This window comes from Odocoileus virginianus, chromosome 19 (genome assembly GCF_023699985.2).
Source record: "Odocoileus virginianus isolate 20LAN1187 ecotype Illinois chromosome 19, Ovbor_1.2, whole genome shotgun sequence".
Taxonomy (NCBI): domain Eukaryota; kingdom Metazoa; phylum Chordata; class Mammalia; order Artiodactyla; family Cervidae; genus Odocoileus; species Odocoileus virginianus.
The window spans coordinates 993,824-1,004,629 of record NC_069692.1 but is presented as its reverse complement, the minus strand read 5'-3'; positions in this window follow the sequence as shown (position 1 = coordinate 1,004,629).

Genomic DNA, 10,806 nt, shown 5'->3' with positions numbered 1-10,806 from the left:
TCAATGTATGACAAAAACCACTGCAATGTTGTAAAGTAATTAGCCTCCAACTAATAAAAATAAATGGAAAAAATAAAAATAAAAAAATAATTTGGTATGACTGCAGAGCTCGACCAAATGCATAGGCCAGGCCATCACCTTCTCTGGATGTACAAGTGGCCAGATAATTCAGAGACTGCAGTCCCACCATTTCTATCACCACTGCACGGCCTGCTTCTTTTTAATATTCACCTTTCAGGTCTCTGCAGAACTGCCATAGACTGTCAAACACGCTCTCCTAGCACTCTTGGGGACATGGTGAGGGATGCAAAGGTTAGAGGCACACGAGTCTCTGAAAGTCTAGGACTGATTGTGTCAAATCCAGTAAACAAAGAAGGACTCCAGACGGATTGTGTAAAGCCTACATATCCCTTTACTCTATGGTTTTCCAATATATGCAGCTGTTCTCTTAATTGCTCTGTTGCCACAAATGTCTAAATCTCGAATCAATAATTGAACAAGAATTTAGAGAAGCCAACCAGCATTCAGAAGTCTCTAATCCTCTTCTTGATTTTAAACTTTGCAAATCTCCCTAGACTAATCTGCAGCTACCATGCCCCTCAGGCATTCTGCAATGTGCTCAGCCTTCAGTTTCTAAGAGCAATTAGAATAACTTTAGGTACGCATGTGTGTTAATTGCTCAGTCATGTCCAACTCTTTGAGACCCCATAGACTATAGCCCACCAGGCCCCTCTGTCCATGAAATTCTCCAGGCAAAGAATACTGGGGTGGGTAGTCAGCCCCTTCTCCAGGGGATCTTATCAACCCAGGAATTAAACCTGTTTCCTGCACTGCAGGTGGATTCTTTACATATGAGCCACTAGACAAGACCCAGCCTTACTACAGACTGTACTGAAATGATAATCAGCAGGGGAGAAGCATCAAATTCCATTACATACTATTTTGCAAGGAGGAAAATGAAATTTGCTTATATTATTTTAAAGGTTACACTATAAACACTTTTTTTTCAAAGAGTACCCTAAGTCTGAAGTAGTACTTTTGTCTGTCCAGGATGTAGAGGGACATGTGTATACAGCATAGTATGAAATGGTAACTATGGACCTGAAAATTTAGTTCTATTCTCTTTCTCTTCATCTTACAGAAGGAAAAATGAATGCCCTGAATATCAGAGCTGATCATTAGAATCTGCACCATCATCCATCCCCTAGAAGTGGGGTGAGGCGTATCGGGGATGAACTGTGAAAAGTGCTTGCATGGATGTTCAGTTGTGTCCAGCTCATGGACTGTAGCCTGTCAGGCTCCTCTGTCCATGGATCATCCTGGCAAGAATAATGGAGTGGATTGCCATTTCCTCTTGCAGATGGCCTTTCCAACCCAGGGATCAAACACAAACTGTAAAAGGTACATTAAACTAATAAAGAAAAGAATTATGTTGTACATTTTCTTCTTAGCATTAACTCGCAGATACTAACTAAAATGTATTAGTAGCAAAATAAAATATATAGCTACCTCTCAACCCTTCAACTATATCACCAAACCAATCAGAAGATATAACAGGTAGACATAAAAAATATATTGTCATTTCCTAGGTAGTTAAGAATAACTCTTATCCTCAAATGTCTACTAATATCACACAAAACTATACAGAAACTGACCCAACACCTTTACAAGATTTCTTCAAGAATAGAGTAGAACATTCTTAACATTTTTTTCCAAAATCAGTCCATCATTTTCAATAAGATTATTTTTAATATTTGTTTTGCAATTGTGGATGAATTTCTTCTTATTGGATTGTCTATTGAATGTGCTCTGTTTATGACATGGCTGAAGATATTGCCAATATTTTCATCATATTCCACAAAATGTCTCCATATCATGTGCTAATTTTAGTAGTAGCCAATATTTCCAAGTATAATGTATCAATAAAATCCCATCTTGCTGCTGAACTACAAAATGGATACTTTCTGTTCAACCTTTATAGACATTTTCATTTAGCGTTGATGTGGATTTACACAAGGGTTTGAGATGCTAGTTTTTGCTTCTTTCCTCAGCATGTCCTACTGAAAAAGTTCAGATAAATATGGACTGAGATCCAAACCTTAGATCTCCCAGAATGATAGTGGACAATGACTTAGCATCTCCTATTCTTTGCCCTTGTCAGTAAAGTGATGACAATAATACCTATAATTTCCAAGGATTGTTGAAAAGATCAAAGGAGACAACAAATTCTAAGTATTAAAATACTTACAAGTGCCTAGCATTTAGTAAGAACTTAACAAATGCAGTTTCCTTTGTTTTGTCCCTTTGGGTTGGCCCCTGTATCTCTTTATGTAATAGGTTCTCTGGTCAGATGCCTGGAAGACTGGGGTCTTGGCATCCTTGCTAGTTCTAACTTTTCTCTTTTACCCTCCACTGGCTTTCTGAATATGAAATGAGCCTTGGTCTTTTCCAGGTTTTTTTTTTTTTAATCTTTTCAATGATAAGATATTAGTTTTCATTAGGACTATGTTTTATGTGCCATTTCCCAATAATGGGTGAAGTTAACATTTTCAATTTTTATCATCACAAGATTTGTGATCCCTTCAAGTCCATTTGTTTAGCTTAGCCTCGCAGACACTTTCTAAATCTTCCCTTCCACAGAGTTAGCGAGGATTGATAGCATCTCCTGTGCATGGGGCTGCCCTGGCAGCCTCTGATCACTTGACTTCCTCAGGAGTCACTGTCTTTTTGATCAGAAGAATTTTTTATATTAAGGTGAAGCATCTAACCAGGAGAAATCACTCTGAACTCACTTTGAGGGAGGGATGTTTTAAGAAGTTTTTCATTTTATTTTTAAGTTTTTTTAGATGCTCCGGTTTATGCACAAGAATATGTATGTATATTTCCCGAGAACATGTATGCATATTCTACTCTAAGGAGAAGGGAAGAATTTGAGACATTGTTTGCTTATTGTAGGGCTTAGGCACCACTACTTAATTATACTATTTTAAATTCCTTCCATTTTAATCACTAGTATTATTCTTCACTTCCTTTTTTTGAGAAGGCACAAGCCAGTGGGAAGCCTGACTAGGGTCCTCAAAATCATTATCAGATCTACCAAAGAACTACATCACTGGACACATTGTAACCTATAGTCTAATCTAGCCTGTTGCCCGTTGTGTAAAGTTTTGGGGAACACGTGCATGTGCGTGCTAAGTTGCTTCAGTCACGTCCAACTCTGTGACCCTGTGGACTTTAACCCGCCCAGTCTGTAGGATTCTCTAGGCAAGAATACTGGAGCAGGTTGCCATGCCCTCCTCCAGGGGATCTTCCTGACACAGGGATCAATCTTGTATCTCTTAATCTCCTTCAGGGCCTGGCAGGTTCTTTACCACTAGTACCACCTGGGAAGCACACAGCTATGTCCATGTATTCAGATTGTGTATAGCTGTTTTTGTGCTACATTTGCAGAGCTGAGTAGTTGCCACAGGAATGTAAGGATTGCATATCCTAAACTATTTATCGCTTGGATCTCTGGAGAAGTCTGCTCTTCTAAGTAGTAAAATTGGAAAATGTTTCTTTATAGCATACCTGTTGATACAGAAGGCCTTTTTTTGTTTTTGAATCTCCTCCTGGGAAGACGTGGTATTGTGAATTTCGAGGCTCTGGGGTGTGGCAGTGTTGACAGATCTGGGTATAAGACCAAGTCATTCGACTTCTTCAAACTATTTCGTATAGTGGGCCATCAGTAAATATGACTTCTTCTCTTTTCTCTACCAGGAAACTTTATGTTAAATATATCAATATATGAACCCTGATGATGTGGGATGTTAAATGTTTAAGAGGTCAGAGGCGAATTTTTCACTACTTAGCAACAAGTAATTCATTTTTTAAGGTCTAATGCTAATGCACCATATATTTCTTTGTATTTAATCAGTCTTCAGACTTCATTCGATACTTAGCATTTTCTCCAATACTTAGATTTTTCTCCATCTCATTTTTAAATATAATTTTCTCTTTCCTACTGCCGCATCATCCATTGCTGTCCTAAATCACTTGCTACCTTGTCTTTTTCTTGATATCTTTTATTGTTTCTGTTTTCTAATATCATTTCCATCACTTCCACATGAAAACAGATCTCCATTTTACAATGTTAGAGCACTTACCTCTCAAATTCATATTTCTTCACTAACCCTATCTTCATTTTTGCCCCAAAGCAGGATTTGGTTATTGCTGTCACCCAATATTTTGAATCTCATCAGTTTTCCCTTTTCTAAAAATGAACAGACTTGAACAATTGTCAGTCTATTCCTTAACCCAAGCATACGCTTCTCTGCTTTTACATCACTACTCAGCTTATAAAATAAACTTCTCCAATGTATTCAATGACAGCATTTACAGTACTTCTCCAATGTATTAAGTACAGTACAGTTTTCAGGTTCAAGTAGGTGTTTCTATCATTTAGCTGATTAATAAAAACTTAACTGAATTAGGGACTTTCAGTAAGCCCCTAAATATAAAGTATAACAGAACAGCATGAAGAAAAATCTCCTTTAAAAAGCCTATTTGTTTTTGGCTTTGTTTCTCCCTAGTAAAAGAATGAATGAGTCACTTGAGTGTGAATATTATTATTCCATGTGCTGGGTGGAGGGCTTTGTCACTTACAGGCAGAATCCTCCAAAGGATGGCTACCCCAAGGGGTGTGCCAGAGCAATTGCTAATTGTTTTATTTTTTACTTTTTTTGATAAATGCTACTGCAGTTCAAGTTGCAGAATTAGCTGGGGAAAAAATTAAAGCAAGACTTCTTCTGAAGCAATGGCAGGTTGGTTCTAGACAGGTGTACATAATAAATCAGAATTCTCACATTTGATTGCCTGGAACTAACTCAAACTGTCAGTATGTGGCTGGGTATAAATCATGCAGTTAAGATAGAGGACTGCAAACAATTTGAGCTGTAGTTTTAGATAGTGGAAAAGAACTTCAAGATCAAGCTCTTGGGGAAATAATCAACTGAGAAGAGTCAAAGTTAATGATATTATTCAAAAGATTTCAATGCCATGTGTGCAGATTGTATTATTAAAATGGAGCCAAGTAATAATTAGGTTGCATCAAGAATAATAATGATAATTAAAGTGTATCTCATTTAATATATTCATTTTATTAAAAAAATAGTTGCTGGAGCCTTAACTATAAAGAATAAAAAATAGTAAATATCATTCACAGGAACATAAAATCATCTGAATGTCTACCAGTAGCTGGAGGTCCTAATGCCACTGATTTTTCATAACTAGAATATTTACTTTGGTCAAATTCATACTTAAAATTCTGCAATATAAGACAGAATCTATGTTTACTCCCTCAAAGGAAGGCTTATAAGCTCATTTGGAGACAAAAATACCCATATACTTTTTCTCTCACCTGGGGGCTCTGATTTTTTTCAACCTAAGAAACACATTTAGAGCTATGATTGAAGCCACTAGGTGGTGTTTTGAGGGGTTCCAAAGAGCCCTGGTCCTTTCTGTCTCAGATTAGAAAGAATTCAGAGAGAGGCAAATTGATAAGTAAGGGATGGTTTATTAGAATAGGATGCTTATGAGGTTTACAAGTGGGCAGGGGAGAAGGTACCACCCCTCAGAACTTAGCAGACTACAATTTTATAATCAAAGGAAAATGGGGAGGTGGAAAAGACCACCTTCTTCCTCATTCTTGAGTAGACATCACACTTCCAGCATCAGCTCCTTCTCATGTTGAGTGGGGGAGTTTTGTTTTTCCTACCTTGTCAAGCCAGGACTGTCATAGCACTACGGAAAAATGATTTCAATCAGGTCTTAGCACAATGGTCTTTCACTTCAAAATGTCACCTTTGTATAAATTATTGTTTTTTATGTGTGCTGAAAACATGTTGTAGGGGTCATTAATTCACTGAGCTCATTGGGCAGGATATGGGTCTCATGCCCCCACTGTTTTATTGTTTGGAGGCATGCCCCATGCTGCTTGGTTTTGTTGCTAAGCTAGCTTGTTTTATTTTGTCATTTAAAAAATCTGCTTTCTTTTTTTTCAGTATTTAATGAATATGGAAAAACATTTATTAAGAAAATGTAATAATATATTCAAACTCTCACTGAATGAAAATCATTCTTCCCTGCCTTTGTGCCTTTGTAAAGAAGATGAACACTTTATTCCATGCAAGTTTGACAAGGGAAAGATGAACAAAGTCACTTCTCCCAATCTGTCATGCCCAAGTTCATGCTCAACAAATGCTTAGTAGTGGCATATTGATGAGAACTCCTGACCATGGGAATTTTCCTTTTTCACAAATGGCATAATCTGATGTTCAGACACTGAGTACCAACTGGACCATTCAAGTGACTTCCCTGGTGGTCCAGTTGTTAAGATTCAACACTTCTACTGCAAGGGGCATAGGTTCAATCCCTGGTCAGAGAACTAAGATGCCACATGTTGTGACCAAGAAGTAAAATGAACAACCTGACATCTCAAGTTTTCCCAACATAACTGTGTTGCCTGCCCATCGGTGCATTTGCCCATCTCAAATGCCTCGTCCTCTAATTTTCTGCAGACATTTCCGTTCTTGAGAAATCCCCCCTCTCTCTGGCCCATGCTAGCACTTTTGCCTCTCTTATAGCATATATTTTATCCAAGGTGTTTTGATGTTCTTGTCTTACCCCTCATCCAGGCTGTAAGCACTTTGAAGGAAGAGCTTAGGTCTTATTAATAATTTTTTTACTTCCCACAGTCTTCTTAATAAATGCTTTTGGAATTTTAATTGAATTTGTAGAACTAGAAGGTTTAGATTAAATTCCTTAATCTAAAGAGTTCTTTTAAAAAACGAGTTCTAAACTTAGATTCTATTGAACAATATGCAGAACTGCATTAGCTAGAACTGTTGATGTGCAGAGGAAGCAGTAGATAACAAAATTTTTAGTATGCTCTATGAATCACAAGCTGGAATCAAGATTGCTGGGAGAAATATCAACAGATATGTAGATGACACCACTTTAATGATACGAAATGAAGAGGAACTAAAGAGGTTCTTGATGAACATGAAAGAGAAGAGTGAAAAAAGCTGGCTTAAAACTCAACATTCGAAAAACTAAGATCATGGCATCTGGTCCTATCACTTCATGGTAAATAGATGGGGGAAATGTGGAAGCGGTATAAGATTTCATTTTCTTGGGCTACAAAATCAATGAAGACAGTGACTGCAGCCTTGAAATTAAAAGACACTTGCCCCTTGGAAGAATAGCTATGACAAAACTAGACAATGTATTAAAAAGTAGAGACATCATTTTGCCAACAAAGGTCCATATAGTTAAATCTGTGGTTTTTCCAGTAGTCATGTATGGATGTGAGACCTGAACCATAAAAAAGACTCAGGGCCAAAGAATTGATGTTTTCAAATTGTGGTGCTGGAGAAGACTTTTGAGAGTCCCTTAGACAGCAAGGAGATCAAACCAGTCAATCCTAAAGGAAATCAACCCTGAATATTCACTGGACGGACTGATGCTGAAGTTGAAGCTCCAGTACTTTGGCCACCTGATGGGATGAGCTGATTCATTGGAAAAGACCCTGACGCTGGGAAAGATTGAGGGCAAGAGGAGAAGGGGACGACAGAGGATGAGATGGTTGGATGGCATCACCGACTCAATAGACTTGAGTTTGAGGAAACTCAGGGAGATCATTAAGGACGGAGAACCCTGGCATGCTGCAGTCCATGGGGTCACAAAGAGTCAGATATGACTTAGAGACTGAACAGAAACAATGGGATGCCAAAGGATATATCTCCATTCCCTCTCTCACACAGCAATTTGTGTGGCATTTCAACATTCTTCACCTCTTCAGATGAAGTATCTATTTATACCCATATTCATTAATTGTATGATTGAAATTAATTGAACAAAAATAAAAACCTGCTCTCTTGAGTGATCATTAACTCACAGGGGTCTCTCATACTTCTTTTCTTTACTTACAATTCCCTAATGGGTTTAACTATTTAGTCACCTACTTTGTCACTTTACTCTGTCCCTGTCATAATGAGCCCAGCATTCATCTAGTCCAAGCTTTCCACCTTAAAGGTGAAGAACTGAGGCCAGATGATGATGTTTAATGACTTCCTGGGGAGTCTCCCAAACAATCTGGGGATTGAATTTAAAGAGATACAAGATTGAGGCTTCACTCTACAAATCCAACTTGATTAATGTCTCTGAGCCTCGGTTTCTTTCTCTACTTGTGACAAAATGAGAATATAAGACATTCTCCTTTCTCCCCCTGGGAGAACTTTTTCTTTCTTTTCTAGCCCTGGAATCAGCCCATTGTAATGTGAGTCTTGGAACCTCTATCTGTCCCAGAATAAGTTATTAGATTAGAGCCTAGGAACAAAGGTATCAACTCTTAGTTTTTTTAGTTCAAAAGGCAAGGTCTAAACTAATAACATAGTACCTTAATGATAATAAGGTATTAATAATTCTAGGGTAAAATCTTAATAATAATAAGATAGTAAGCTAATAAGATACTGCTTCCCTGATGGCTCAGCTGGTAAATAATCCACCTGCAATATGGGAGACCTGGGTTTGATCCCTAGGTTGGGAAGATCCTCTGGAGAAGGGAAAGGCTACCCACTCCAGTATTCTGGCCTTAAGAATTTCATGGACTCTATAGTCCATGGGGTCACAAAGAGTCAGACATGACTGAGTGACTCTCACTTTCACTTTTTCAAACATTCAAATATGAATGAGGATTTTTTTTTAAGTAGCTGCAATTCTGCAGAACAATTTTTTCCTGGTTCTTCCCTAGCATGATCCTCTCTCCAAGTAGATAAAGACCCCGTGAGCTGGGGAGGGAATAGAGAATGGGAGATTAAGCCATCAGCTTGGAAGTGGGTCTCAGAGAGAGTAGGAAGCAGTAACAAAATGTTCTTAAATAATTTTGAAGGATCAGACATTTGAAGGCCTCCTGCTGTCCTCTCTGAACTGACCTGGTGGCAAACCTGTTGATGTCCCCCTTCACCACAGGGGCCTAGAACAAGGAGAGATCACAGAGTAAGGAGCCGAGAGTTCTCAATGAGAGCCTAACAGTCAACATGAGGGAACTAAAGAATACACAAACATTTTCTATACCTGGGACAGAAGGTTGGAGGGTTGGGAGGGGCTGCCAGCACAACCACTAGAGCTAGCTGAGCTTCTTTGGGCATAAAGCCCCAAGACAGACAAGACCCCTGACACCTCTGTGGGTGGAGGAGGATTAGAAACTGACCATCAACATCATTTAAAATTCCCCCAATGATGATTCTATATCTCTGCAAAGCTCAGTAGGGATGAGGTCACTCACATCCTCTTCCCCAACGCCTAGGACCAGAGAGATTTGTCGAAGACCCTCCTTCACCTTGAGTCAATGTCAAAGCCAGTGGCTTGCAGAGGCAGGAGAACAAAGTTAAAGGCATGGAAAGCTACTAAATTTAGCTCATCTGACATAAAAATAACTAGATTATCTTTTCTTTATCAGACTGATTAGGGGCTCTGAATCTGAAATTAAACTGATGAATAGGAAAGATAGAGCTTTGCTCCTGGGAGTACTTATCTTTGAAATGGGTATTGATGTTAGTTTCCTGTTACTACTCTAATAGATTACCACCACTCAGTGACCTAATACAATATAAATTCATTTTTTTGTAATATTAGAGGAATCCAGGTGTGGGCAGGGTTGCGTTCCTTCTGGAGGTTTCAGAGAATATGTTTCTAAGGGCTGTCTTCACTCTTTGGCCAGTGACTTCTTTCTCCATCCTGAAACACACCAGTATAATTTCTTCAAATCTCTGTCTCTCCATTTTTCTGACTTGTTGCCTGACTTATCCGCTATTTAAGCACCCCTGTGAGGCCTACCTCGATAAGGCTTTTAATTAAATTAATTAATTAGTTAAATTTAGTTATATCTGCAAAATCCCTTTTGCCCTGTAAGACAATATATTTAAAGGTTCTGACAATTAGGATGTAAGCATTTGGGAGGGGGGTGGGGGAATTACTCTGCCTACCACACTGTGTGTGTATGTGTGTGTGTGTGTGTGTGTGTGTGTGTGTGTAAAAGAGAGATAGAGGGAGATGAAAAAAGAGAGAAAAGCAGTGTGCTTCACAAACAAGGATTCAATTTAAATATTTAAGTTCCCATTCTCTAGGTTAGCAATTAGCGAGGCTGATACTTTTGAAATTTGGTGCTGGAAAGACTCCTGATAGTCCCTTGGACAGCAAGGTGATCAAATCAGTCATTCCTAAAGGAAATCGATCATGAATATTCATTGGAAGGATTGATGCTAGAACTCCAATCCTTCGACCACCTGATGCAAAGAGCCAGCTCATTGGAAAAGACATTGATACTGGGAAAGACTGAGGGCAGTAGAAGTGTATGACAGAGGATGAGATGGTTGGATGGCATCACTGACTCAATGGACATGAGTTTGAGCAAGCTCCAAAGATGGTGAAAGACAGAGAAGCTGGCACGCTGCAGTCCATGGGTTCACAAAGAGTCAGACATGACTGAGCAACTGAACAAAAACAACAGTGTATTCTTTAAACTGTAGGAAAATTGGTTACTTTCTTTTGCCTAGAAAAAGCTTCCCTTGGCTAGAAAAATGAAAGTATAATGCCTTTGCTCCACATAATATCAGAATTAGAATAATATTCCTAAGAGGACTTTCATCAGATTTTATAGCTATGAGCATAAAAACAAACAAACAAAAATAAAATTAATCATTACATAGAAAAAAATGGTCAGCCCTCTTCCATCATACTTTTAAATTTGTTCACACCACCTGATCT